Raw genomic sequence first — 14,423 nt, 5'->3', positions numbered from 1 at the left:
ATATAAAATGAGAGTTTTGGACTAGATGATCTCTGAAGTCTCTTTGAACTCTAAATCTATGAATCTATGATGCCTCAGTGCTACTCAGTCCCATCAAAATAATTTCAATGAGAGATTTCAGGTTAGGGGAAGAGGATGTGAGGTGACAGGAAAAGGAAGATGTGAGGTGGAGAAAAAAGAAACTGTCCTTTTGCTATCCTCAGCTTTCCTCTCTCAAGCTCCAAGGGGATTTTGTTTGTGCTAGCATTCTGGGGTTTGATGAACAAATCTGAGTACATTTTATTCATACCCTCTTTGACTTTACAGATCAGAGAGGGCATTCTGGGAGAGTTCTCATCATCTTTGAAGCAGTGGAATGAATTTAAAGTGTTCCCAAGATGAATTGGAACCTTTTCCTCACCTCTACTCTTTCAGGGATAAGTCTTCTTTACGTTGATGGCTGATTAGGTGATCTCATTGATATGAATATTTCCTACATTGGTAGAAATTACATCCTATCTACATACCATATCTTTTTATCCTATGTGAGTCCTGTCTTTATCCTCCTATCAACCATCCCTAGAGAATCTACCCAAGGCACTGGAAGTCCTCATTTAGGCATTTTATCATTCTGTGAGTACTACTGTAACTCTTGAACCATTTGTTATCTAGTTGTTTTTGTTTTCTTGCATACAAATATTTTTATTTAAATGTAATTTTCAAGGATGGCAGGTTTTAGATCTTACTGAAGGTAGCAACATCCATGAACTGCACATAGTCTTCAAAGGCAATTATTGGTTTTTCTAGTATATCTGTCCCAACTTTATCATCTTCAACTACACACTGTATGTGAAGTTTCTTGATGTCATATCCCACTGGATCTAGTTTAGAAGATACCCAATCTGCCTGAATGCTTCTGACATATTCCTCCAATTTTTCCATATCTGCCTCATCATCCCAAGGTTTTACATTCAGTAAGAGAAAAGACTTGGCAACGATTGCAGGGATTTTAAAAAAAAATTTTTTTTGATTCATACCAACGAAGGAGTTCTCTTAGCTTCTTTGCTTCTTTATTTTCCTCATCATCATCAGATCCAAAGAGATAAGAATCATCATCATCTTTGCTATCTGTAGCTCCACCACTTCCTATGGTATCATCTACATCAGCAGGCCCATACTTGCCCAAAGCCTTCTTTACTCCTGGCAAGTTTGTCTCTCATAAGACTTAATGTGGGTATACCAAAGGAGAGCATGGTACAAGTCTGCAGGTAGTAGGCCTGAGTCTGCTTCAAATACTGCTATGTCAGACTATGACGGCACACACCCCTCAATGTAGCTCTTGTCTGCCAGGAAGTCTCTGAGGTGCTGCAGGTCTGCAGGTGTCTTGAGATCCACTGAGCCTGGGATGGGAAAGGAATGCAGTACACATGTAAGCACTGACTGCTGGCTGAAAAATGGTATTACCTACTTTTGATGTATGACCCCCATACCTCTTTTTCTAATCAAATATTTCTTGTGTAATGGAGGTCTAGTACATGTAAAGGTCCCATCAACTTGCTAATATGGTGTCTCAGAATGGAGAATGGAGAATGCTAGGTTGCTGTTGCTGGGGGAATCATGATAAATGTGTGAGAGAGGTGCATGTGTGGATATCTGTAGCTGGTTCAGGCTGACCTGTGAGATGGCTAGGAGGAATGTTTTTCCATTGGCTGTATATCCAGAACTGTCAGCATTTTCAAAACCTCCTGAGTCAGTTCTGGCCTGTTCTCTGCTGTATTCATATCTAGGGGAGCAAGGTGATTCCTTCCTTATTCTTTTCCAGGCTGTACTCTGGACCTCCTCTACTATGCCCCATTCTTCATGAAGGCTCATTGCAACCTTGGAATTCACACATTGGAAATACCCTACATCGTTATGGCCTCTACCTCTGATTTATGGCTCCTTCCAGCACCTCCATTTAAGGAGCACTCTGAGGCCAGCTATGTCTCATTACTCTTCAGGCTGCACTTGCTCTACCATGTCCCTGCCCCTTTTCTCCTCAGCCCTCTATCAGCTTCATTTTATGTGTTGTCTTCTCTATTAGAATATAAGCTCCTTAAGGGCAGGGACTATCTTTCTTTCTAATTGTATTCATATTTCCAGCTCTTAGTACAGTGCCTGGCACAGGTAGGCACTTAATAAATTCTTGTTAAAAGTTGTGGTATATAGTTGTGATGGAATACTATTGTATAATAAGAAATGAAAAAGGGAATGGTTTCAGAAGACTGATATGAACTGATGTAAAGTGATGTGAGCAGAACCAGGAGATTATTGTATATAGTAACAGCAGTATTGTAATGATGATCATCTGTGAAAGATTTAGCTACTTTGATCAATACAATAATCTAAGACAGTTCTGAAGGTCCCATGATGAAAAGTGGCATTCTTCTCCAGAGAGAGAACTGATGAGCTCTGCAAATTGAAGAATACTTTTTTCACTTTCTTTATTTTTCTTCCTTTTTTTTTTTTGCAACATGGCTAATATGGAAATATGTTTTGCATAACTTCAAATGTATAATTGATATCATAGAGCTTGCCTTCTGGAAGGAAAAAAAGAGTTTGGAACTCAAAATTTTTAGAAAAACGAATGTTAAAAATAAATAAATAAATGGTGAATTTAAAAAAAATGCTAGTTGAATAACTGATTGACTTTGGTGTCTGGGGAGACCAGTGGTCAGGCAGAGGACCTTAAAGTCTTATTCCCACTCTAAGGCCACATGACCTCATGAGAAACAAGGCCTCCTTTGCATTTTCATTCATTCTTTTCCACTCCAGATTTAGGGAATAGAGTTTCTGACCTTAGAAGTTTCAAAAGTAAGAAGTAAAAGCCATAAAGATGTAGGAATCTAGGTTAGGTATTACAGCCAGCCCAGCACTGAGATCATTTGGAGTGACCAAGATGATATATGTAGGGGAGATTACACTTCCAAGTATTGAGAGAAATATTTGTTCTTATTATCTTTCTGAAGTAAATATGGCTTTGTGAAACCTATCCAGTATTAAGTAGTTAAATGGAAATTGGATGCTAGTTACTGACCCCCTAAAATGGGGGGACAGGACATAGCTAGTAGGGGCTTAAGTTGCGAAGAGAGATACCTCACAAACTCCTCAGGGTACCCTAGAACCCTGAGGGGTTATGGAGTTCACCTGTCTCTAGAGATGGACCAGAGCATACCATATTACATTTAGATAATTTTTATGATGATTCTTATCTACACGTTATCACTAGTAATATGCTATGGACTAGCCATAATACCATATATCTATCCATTGCTCATTAGGTTACCTGAAATTTTGATAAGTCTACTCTGGTATATTTGAGAAGTAAGGCACCGGAACCATTCCATCCATCTTTTTTTCTCTTATCTACTGTCTATCAAGGCATTCTCCCAATTTTCTGAATGATCACAGCATTTGGTACATGGTATTCCTTTCCAACTTATCTCTGCTATTATTTTGATAATTGTATTTGCAATCTTAATAACCCAAATTCTTACTTCCTCAGTGTCTTAAATTCCAGTAATTTTATTTACAAACCAGCTTGGTCACAAATTAGATTTCACCATCTCTGATTCACTACTACCCTAGAACCCTTTGCTTTCATGACTTTTTTGCAGTTCTTCACATGCAAATCATCATCTCTGGGTAACTGCTAACATCTGATTTTTTCACTTTTGTTTCAGGAGTGGAAACTCCTCCCTAAACTTCATTGCATAAAATCACAAAGTTGATCACCTCAGCTGAACCCTCATTGCTATTCAGCAGTCTTATGCTACCCTTATTATCTTCCTTATCATTTCCCATCCCACTCTAGTCACCTCTACTTATGCCATTGATTCCCTACCAGTTAGCTTGACTCAACTCTAGGTCCTTTGGCTTTGATAGGCCAGCTTTTACCTTGTCTTGCCTCTTCCAGCCTTCTCCATGGAATGCTGCTGTGTCAAACTCTGCCTTCTCCTTTCTATCTCCATTTTCTGTATTGTCTTCCCCATTAGAATGTAAGTTCCTTGAGGGAAGAGACTGCCTTTCTTGTATTTGTATCCCTAGCACTTAGCACAGTGCCTGGCAATTTAATAAATGCTCAGTCTATCTATCTATACCTCAAGTCATATAGTTCCTGTTCTATACCTTTTATTCTGTAGTCATGGCCCAATTACAACCCAATATTTTACTTGCAATAAACAATATGACATAACATAGTAGGTGCTTAATAAATGCTTATTGACTTCCTACTTCACTGAGAAGATTAAGGTTATATGGTATGAGCTCATTCAGTTCCCCTCCTCTATTTCTGAAAATGCAGCAGCAACATCTACTCTCTCCTCCATTCTTCTGGTTACAGAAGAAGAAATTTCCTCAGTCCTCATTATGACCTTTAGGAAAAGAACCTATTCGTAAAAAAAAATTTTTTTTAACAGCTCTTTTTGTAGTGGCTAAGAGCTGGAAATTGAGGGGAAGTCCATCAGTTGGGGGATGACTGGACAAGTTGTGGTATATGATTATAATGGAATATTATTGTACTGTAAGAAATGATGAGCAGAATGATTTCAGAAAAACCTGGAAAGACTTACATGAACTGATACAGAGTGGAACAGAACCAGTTGAATATTGTACACAGTTACAGCAATATTGTATGATGAACAACGGTGAATGATTTAGCTACTCTTAGCAAAACAATGATCCAAGGAAATCCCAAAGGACTCATGATGAAAAATGCTGCCTCCAGAGAAAGAACTAATGGCATCTGAATACATATTGAAGCATACTGTTTTCTTTCTTTCTTTCTTTCTTTCTTTCTTCCTTTCTTTCTTTCTTTCTTTCTTTCTCTCTCTCAATTTCTTTCTCTCTCTCTTTCTTTCTTTTCTTCCTCCCTCTCTCTTTCTCTCTTTATTTCTTTCTTTCCTTCTATTTTGTTAGTTTTCTTCCACAAAATTATTAACATAGAAATGTTTTACATGATTGCACATTTATAACCTATATCAGAATACTTACCATCTTAGGGAGGGGTAGGGAAGGGAGGGAGGGATAGAATTTGGAACTTAAAACTTTAAAAAAAAAGGATTGTTAAAAATATTTTTACATGCAATTGGGGAAAAATGAAATATTAAAAATTAAAAAAAGATGAATGCCTTTACCTGCACCCTTGATCATCTCATTCTGACTTACCTCCTTCAGGATCTAACTGCAATAGTAATCTCCTCTTTCTTCTTTGTCTTCAATCTCTTTTTCTTTTCAGTCTCATTTCCGTCTGCCTACAGATATGTTCCTATCTCCCAGGAGCAGAGCTGGGAGAGAAGTAAGCCTAGGAACTCATCAAATGAAGTTTCCAGGCAGGAACTCACCAGTTGGGGGGAGAGGGGCAGCGCACAGGAATGGAGGCATCTCCTGGATGAGAAGGCAGCTGGAGTCGAGATGGAAAAGCCTGGAGACTCAGGAGCAGAACTGGGAGAGGAGTTAGTTAATGAATAGTTAATGGTGATTAATAAGCTTCCCGTCTCTAAAGGTTCTAAACTCAAATGTAGTCTGAATGACCCATTTGTTGAAGATGTTGAAGAGGATATTTCTGCTTATAAGTGGGTTGTGTCAATGACCTTTGAAGTTTCTTCTAACTCTGAGAGTCTATGATTCTAAGGCATTATTTATATTCTCAAGGAGTTTGAAATTCAACTAGAAAGACAGAAGGATGAGGAGGCCATTCCAGGTTCTAGGTTGTAGGGAGACAGCCTGAGCAAAGGTACTGAGGTGGGAGTGTGAATATATATTCTATGGTGTTTTTTCTGTCCTGGATGTGTCTGGCACTGGATTGGCCTGTCTGGCAATGCTTATGGAATTCAAGAATCCTCATTTAAGTGATAAGTAGAACAATTAGCATCTTTCAGAGAGGCATCTGTCTGAGAGGCAGAAAAAAAAAGTGAGAGAATTAGCTTTTTAGGCAGATTTTTAAATAAGGGAAACAGGATATAGCTTTTATGTTTGGGTCTAGCAGATTGGGCCATCTGAGCTGGGCCTGTGGGACAAAGCCTTTGTGATCATTCCATACAATTCAGCAAATACCTTAACGACATAGTGCTAGGCCTCTTAACTTTTTTTTTTATTGTACACTTCATAAGCAAAACATTTTTTAGCAACTCTCCCCCAATATATTTGTATATATTCATTTATATTTAACAGAAATACCCAATGCTGGACCTCAGAGGGCAGGAGTACTTCCTCCTCTTCCCCTCCCTTAGCGACTTGTCTCCTCTCTGGACCCAGACCCTTGACCAGATTCAGTCATTAGGCATAGTCTGGCATTTAATGAGAGGAAATAGGTTCCCTCTTTTCATATTCTTTGGCTTACTACATCCCCACTCAATGCCCTGGGGACACTTTATTTAAAGCTTATGTTTTGCCTCATGTCTTCACTTTTCCCAAAGGGGAAGGCAGAAAGGTACTCAATGTACAATATTAATCAGGTATGAGACAGGTATTATTTCCTCACACAAAAGAAATGTTAAACACAGGATTAAGTAACTTAACTTAAGACCATTGTCATGTTCTCCCTGGAGGTTGATACTTAAACCTCAGCAGAATATATGCAGTTTTGGGGATTGCTGAATAAGGCATATTGCTATACTTCATTTTTTCACTGACTCCTTAAAGTTCATTCCTACTGGTCACCCAGGCCAGGGCTTGGAGTCCCACTCTGAAACTTTTTCTTTGGAAGATTTTTAAATAGCAAATTCTGTTTCCAAGCTTTAAAAGTATACAGATATGAGAATTTTTGGAGGTGATAATACATAATTTTTAGCAATCCAGAATGCAGAGAGTAACAATCTAGGAGGAGATGGTCATTAACAGTGTGAGGTCAAGAGGTCAAGAAGGACAAGCATTGAGAAAAGACCAACAGTTCTGGCAAATAGGAGATCATGGGTAATTTTGAAGAGAGCAGTTTCAGTTGAGTGAACTGTCAATGATAACAAGGAAGTTGAGAACCTGGGACAAGAGACAGATGATGGTGTCCTTGACAGAAAAAGAGAAATTTCAAAGAAAGATTGGTTTGGGGAAGTAATAAGATTTTTGATGAAAATTGCACCCCATTCTGTGTGGCTCACTCTGTCTGAGGAAGAATGAAAAGTATAGGGGGCAACTCTTATTCAATAACCACTGCCCCATAGCATAGAGCCTACCACAGTAAAGTGGTCTTAGAGGTAGGAAGTGGTACATTGTTAGGAGGAATTTTCTCAGTAGCACTTGCCCACTTGTTTTAGATGCCCTGGGCAGAAAGGGAGAGGTGTGGAGCATGAACAGACAGGGGAGACCAGTTGCAGGAAGAGGTGGAATGGGGAAGTTTTGAAAGATAATGATTGAAGCAAATAGCATAGTTGTGTTTAAGTCAAGACTATGATTGGCTATAAAGAATAAGATGGGATATCATCCACTTTCTATCCTCCAGTTGGTTGCCCTGTGGGGTCACGCTATAATTGAAAATTGAAAGCTGGATTTGGGACTCAGAAGTCCTGTGTTTGAATCCCACCTCTGACACTTACTAGCCATGTGACTACCGCTCATCTGTGAAGGGTGGATAATAATATTACAATTGTTAAGACCTACTTCACAGGGTTGTTTCATAGCTCACATGAAGTAATGTATGTAAAATGCTTTGCAAATTTTAAAGTGTTATATAAATGCCAGTTACTATTGTTATCTCACTAGGGAGGGCACAAGTTTAAATAAGACACATTTCCATTTCCTACCCTTAAGATAAATTTCCTGGCTTCATGGAATTTATAATTTTGTAGGAGGATAAACTGCAAACACATAATACATAAAGTGCATCAGAGGGAACATAGGCATGTGGGTAGATAAGGACCTGTTAATGTTTCTCAATTACTTTTTGGGTAATAGAACCATCCATGATCTTTTGGGTTCCTTTTGAATTTTCTCCTTTTTGAGAGTACCCAGGTAGAAGAGATCATGGATCCTCTGAAGTACTGAAGCAAGCTCATCAGATGGGTGCAAAACAAAGTACTGTGTGGAACATCAAGGAAAGCTTCATGGAGAAAAGCCCTTTTGAATTGCACTTTAAAGGATAGGTACATATGCAATAGGCAGAAAGGGTAAGAGAGGACATTCCAGACATAGGGAACATCATGAGCAAATGCCTTCTTTTGCCTTTATGTATAAATAGCTGCATGTATATTTATAGGTCCCAGCTGAAACCCAAGATGGCTCAGCTTCCACAAGGCAAAGGGGTGGGATGCCAGGAGCTATAGGCACCTCATGATGACAGCATTTGGACACTGGGCACCAATCGTCCTTCAGAGTGAGTGGACTTTGAATTCTCCAAGGGCAGAAGTGAGTATTCCATACAAATGATGGCAGCTCTGGGAGTGTTCTTTGCAGTAGGCAGAGGCCAAGTTCTTTGAAAGAAGGGCAGTAGAAACTGGGTACATCTGAAGGAGCTGCCAAGTGAGGGGTTTTCCATCCCCCACTGACTCCATCTCTATTCTTGTTCGGCTGTGGGTTATGCTCTGGGGTGCCTTAACGGCTCCTGATTGGATGGTTATCCTAGAAGCCTTCTTCTCCCAACCCTCAGCCTCTCCTTCTCCTTCCCCCCTCCCACCCTCAGGCACTGTCTGCTTCAATGGCTGTTTTCTCACAGTTTCTAGGGGCAACATGGGTGGAAACAGTGGTGAGCCTTGGAGACATCCTGGTAGTGAACCATCAGGTTTTCTAGTCTATCTCTGGCACTTCCTGCTGTGGGTGGGGAAGTGGGGGTGGAGAGGGGAGCTTCTCTTCCCTTTTGGAAGCAGGCAACAGGGCTTGGTAGTAAGTAGTTTAGAGGGAAGTACCTCTCCTTGTCAGTTACAAAGATGTATTTAAATAGTAACAATCCCTTGTGTTTGTTCAATGGGTTTACATTTACTACCTAATTTATAGTATTCCCTCATATGTATTTGCTGACACTAATAATCCAGTGAGATTGGCAGGACAGGCATCCTAAATTTACAGATGAGGAAACTGAGTCCCAGACATTTGAAATGACTTTCCTGAGGCCACACAACTATTATGTAACAGAGTCAGGATTAGAAATCAAATTCCTCAGCGCCATTTACACCACATTATACTGCCTTCCTTCTCTCTCGTGGGAAGAGGGCAATAAGGTAGATTTAACTCAAGGTACCATATTCATACTCCTGACTCCAAGGATCACAGGAATCTTAGGGAATTGTAGTAGCAAGGCACCTTATCTAGTACACCCCCACCTCCAATATTTTACAAATTAAGAAACTCTGGCCCATAGAGGCTAGTAAAATAGTGGTAACACAGACAGAATTCATGCCTAGATTCTCAGTATCAGAGCCCGATGCTCTTTTCACTGAATTTAACATTTGACATCCATTTCCTGTCTTTATACTCTCATAGCAGTCTCTGTAGCCTGAAATGCACTCCCTTTTATTTTCCTCAGGTCAGAATACTAATTTTCCTTTGAGATTTAACCCAGATGCCACCTCCTCAGTTAAACCTTCCCTTATTCTCCTAGTAGCTAATCTTCTGTACTGTTTCAAAGTACCTGTACTTACTTCCTTGTGTGTGTACCTATGGTATCTCTACCCCACCTAAAAACAATATGAGTTACGTTTTGTCTTTGTATTGTTGGTATCCTAGTGGTAAGCCTTAAAAGTAAGGCTCCACATGATAAGACTTAATAAATGTTTATTAAATTGGACAGCAACAGCAAGAACTCTTACTTCCATGTATCCTGGGTTAGAACTCAGCAGACCTGGGTCCTAAGATTCAGATTTAGAACTGGAAGGGACCTTAGAGGTAATTTAGTTCTCATTTTACAGATGAGGAAACTGAGGCCCAGGGAAGTTAAATGACTTCTCCAAGGTCTTACAGGTAGTCATTGGCATTACTGGAAATCAAAGATAGTTGCCTGGTAAGGCAAATCCTCTGACTCCAAATACAAGATTCTTTCCTCTAACCTCAGCTCTACCCCTAATTATTTATGTGGCTTTGGGCAAGTCATTTCCCCTCTTTGGACCTCAGTTTCCTCATTTGTGAAAAGAAGAGGCTGGATTAGTTCCCTAAAGTCTCTTCTAGCTCCTAAATTCTAGAATTCTTTTCATTAACAGCAACAGAATCTCCCTCATCAAAAGTATGTTAATTTCCTCCGCCTAGTTCTGAGTTGCTTCGTCTATACAGTCATTGTTAAACACTTAGCTGGGCATAGTAAATACTTATCAAAGCTAAAGGGGCCATGGGGACAATGGAATGTGTTCCTGGAATCTAGGCAAAACTGCTATAATGACTCTTTCCTGGGATGAGAAGATACCAAAGCTCCCAGACACTAGGTTGGAGGTGTGGCCCAACTAAGAATTTAACGAGAAGGTAGCTCAACCTGAATTAACCCTCGGTCAATGAGGGAGTTGGAGCAAGGCTTCCAGTTCAAGGCAGACCTTACCAATAACACGTGGGTATGGATGTCTGGGAAATGGCATACCCACCGAAAGATTTCATACTGCTTATATTGATTCAAAAAGCTGAGATGAAATAATCCAGGCCAAGGTGTAGCCAGGCTATAAGTGGGATCACAATATGGAGACAGAGTAGGAAGTAGTACAAAGGGAGGATGTGGGAGATGTTTGTTTTGGGTAGGGTGGGGCTGGAGGACTGGCTTTTACCAGGTCAGAAAGGTTTCCATAAATAGGTCAGAAGGCTCAGATTTGAAGAGCTGGCAGGGAAGGAGGGAGGAAACTCCACTGAAAGCAAACATCATATGTGCTTTAGAGGCTGGTTAGATTGAGGAAAGGACTGGAAGAATAAAGAGGTTATTCTGTGCACATAGGCCTAGCAGTGGGATAAGAGGGAGAAATACCACGAAGCTTTCTTTACTCTTGATTAACTTCAAAGAGCCTCTGGGCTTTCATATATTTTCAGTATATTCAATTCAAAGTATTTATTAGGTAGCTGCTATGTTTAAGGTTTTGAACAAAGGCACTACAAAGGCAAAAAGTGAAGAGTTCCTGACCTCAAGGAGTTTTTATTCTACTGGGAAAAGATAGCATTGAAACAGATAAATAAATACAATACAACTTGAGGAGGCATAAAGCTCTCATAACCAGGATTCCCTAGAGTTGGCACCTGAACTGACCCTTGAAGGAGGCTAAGTATTCTTAGATGAAAAAGTGAGGAGAGAATGCATTCCATGCATGGGTGAGAGTCATTTTAAAAGTATTCAGATGGCAGACATAAAACTGAGATCTGGGGACAACAAGGAGGGCAGTTTAGCTGGGAAGGAGAATAGGTGAAGGGGAACATGTGAAATGTCTGGAAAGGCAGGTAGGAGTCTGACTGCAGATAGCTTTAAATATCCAAATGAAGAGTTTGAATTCCAACCTTAAGGCAGTTGGGAGCCAGTGAAGCTTCTTGATCAGGACATACTGCAGTCAGATTTGTACTTTGGGAAGCTGCATGGAGGAGGGATTTCTAGGGAGGGGATGGGGGTGGAGAGAGGCAGAAGTTGGAAGGAGAAATCAAGAGGCTCTTCCATTAGCGCCAACAAGAAGAGTTGAGGGCCTGAACCAAGGTAGTTGCCTTGTGAATTCAGAGAAGGGACTGTGCAGCTAGAATTGAGGAGACTTGGTAATTGACTGGACAGGGGTGAGGGTGAGGGGGAAGTGAGGACGGAGTTAGCAAAGGCACTGACCATATGATGCCTTCAAAAGAAATAGAGAGCTTTGGAAGAGACACAAGTTTTGGGTGGGAAAGGGGAAGACAATGAGCTCTATCATTTTGGACAAGCTGAGCCAGACATGTCTATCGGACATCTAAGCAGAATCATCTATCAGGCAACTAGTAATGTGGGACTGGCTGTCAGGAGAGAGATTGGGGCTAATCATATACCCAGAACATACCAATCACTTAATTAATGATCGCTGAATTGAATTGAATATACTAAAAATATATGAAAGCCCAGAGGTAACCAAAAGTAGATCCAGAGTGGTGGTATTTCTGTCTTAGATCATTGTTAGGCCTACACGCACAACATACATAAATTTGAGAGTCATCCACAAAAAGATGATAATTAAACCAAACCCACAGGAGTTGGTGAGATCAACAAGAAAGAAGATGTAATGGATCTCTCTGCAGATGCATTAAGGTGGGGTAGGTTTAGAGAAGGCATTTAGTTCTGTGCCTTGCTTTTAAGCAGGCCTACACTTTACCCATTCAAGACAAAGGAGTGCTTCTTCATGTTCCACCATTTCTTCATTGGGAGCAGAGTTAGATAGGCCCAGAGAAATAAAGGAATCTGCTTGCTTGAAGTCACAAAATAAACTGGCAGCAGTACAGCTTGGATGAGAACTCGGTTCTCCAGACTCCCAGTGCAGCACATTCTCTAGGAGAATAATCATCCAGGTGCCTTGTGAACATCCTGCCTTCTGAAGGCCAGGGAAGATATAGGGCTGGGTAATGCTCCCACCAAGAAGGTACTCTCTCTGACCATTCCTATACTCCTTTTAGGAATCAGTTCCTATCTATCTGCTAATGAATAACTTAAATGCTACCTCCTACACACATACATACATACACACACAAACACACACACACACACACACACACACACACAGATTTAGATATTTGATTTTATCTGTATAGGGAATTCCCTCTATTACTACAGAATGGCGATTGTTCCGCAATTTATAGTCTTAGAGAGTTGTATAGGGGAGCATTGAGAGGTTAAGTGATTTTCTGGGGTCACACAAACTGTATGTATCAGAGCTGAGCCTTGAAACCAAATCTTTCTTCCTGAGGAATAAGGTCTCTAGTCACTACTTTATGTGCCTCTCTATGTATTATTGTCTATTATAGTTATATGTGTTAGTGTCTCACTAGGATGTTAACTGCTAACTAAATCTTGAATCTCCTTAGGCCTAAAACAGCACTCTCCAAAGAGAACTTAATAAATATTTGTTCATTTGAACTGAATTAAACTTTTTAGGTGCCTACCGGCCAGCAGAAGTAATTGGGTTGGAACTAACCAACTCTTTTCCAGATCATTCCAGAGAAGAGTGTGGTCACAGCCTGGGGAGCGGCCTCTAGGGGACAGGTCATTAGACATTGGAATATACTACTCTAAAAAAGAAGAAATTGAGTTACTTCCTTCAGCTACTTAGATTATTGCAAACCTCTCTCTAGCAGAATAACCTTATCAGCCATAATCATGCTCACCCTTTGTAAATACCGGGCCTGTTTATCTGCCTTACCACTAAACCCTGGGGATTGTTTGTGTGAAATCTGAATCAAGCCAGACTAATCTAACCTGCATGAGACAGGATCCACCTCTAACAGGCTCAGGGGAAGAATGAATTAGCTTCAATGCTTGCTTGCTAATTTCCCAGATCTCAAATAATTGACTTGATTTGACTTCTATAGAATCATGGAGTCTTAGAATCTTTCGATAATGTCTCATATGTGCATTTCACTTTGTCATAAAACCAGAAGAGACCCCAGAGGACCTTAAGTCCAATCACTAATTAAAAGCAGGAATCCCTTCTATATTACCCAGACCTGACATTCATGCTTTGCTTGACCATCTCCAGGGATAAGAAGCACTCTCTGTCTTGAAGCAGGCTTTCTAGCATTGGACAGCTCTGATTGCTGGCAGGTTTTTATGTTGATCCCAAATCTTTTTCTTCTTCCTTTTTTTTTTTTTTTTGGTGAGGCAACTGGGGTTAAGTGACTTGCCCAGGGTCACACAGCTAGTAAGTGTCAAGTGTCTGATCTGAGAACGAATTTTAACTCAGGTCCTCTTGACTCCAGGACTGGCACTCTATCCACTGCACCACCCAGCTGCCCCTGATCCCAAATCTTCCCAGGCTCTGCCACACATAGGCCCTAGTTATGCCCTGGAGGCCACAGAGAACAAGTATAATCACTATTCCTTAGGAAAAATCTTCAAATAGTTGAATATAATCATTGCCTTCCTCACCCCTATCCCCCCATCAAGGTTTCTCATCAGGGTAAAAATACCCAATTTCCTCAATAGTTCCCCATGTGATATTGCTTCATTATTCACCCTGTATCCCATATTTATAACTTTGAGTAATCTTTGATTCTTCCTTCTCCCTCATGTCTCATGCCCAATAAATTAACAAATTCTGTCAATTCCACTTCCTTATGATCTCTCAAATATATCCCCTTCTTTCTACTGCCACTGTAGCTATTCTAGAGAAAGGAACTCATTATCATTTCCTAACTATTGCAATAGCCTCTTAAGAGGTCTTCCTGAATCTATTCTCTCTCACTTCAAATTGGTCTTTTATATGGATACTTATATATAGATCTGATCATGTCACTCCTCTTAAAAAAATATTCAGAGGCTTCCTATCACCTACAGAACAAAATTCAAACTACTT

At 40.2% G+C, this 14,423-nt stretch overlaps 1 pseudogene; it reads right to left on the bottom strand.

Annotated features, from left to right (window-relative positions):
• Positions 1-714: 714 nt before the first annotated feature.
• Positions 715-13,126, bottom strand: LOC114034630 (annotated as a pseudogene).
• Positions 13,127-14,423: the final 1,297 nt, after the last annotated feature.

Source organism: Vombatus ursinus, unplaced genomic scaffold (assembly GCF_900497805.2).
Source record: "Vombatus ursinus unplaced genomic scaffold, bare-nosed wombat genome assembly UNPS02000580.1, whole genome shotgun sequence".
NCBI lineage: Eukaryota > Metazoa > Chordata > Mammalia > Diprotodontia > Vombatidae > Vombatus > Vombatus ursinus.
The sequence above is the reverse complement of the archived record's forward strand: the minus strand, read 5'-3'. Positions and strand labels throughout refer to the sequence as shown.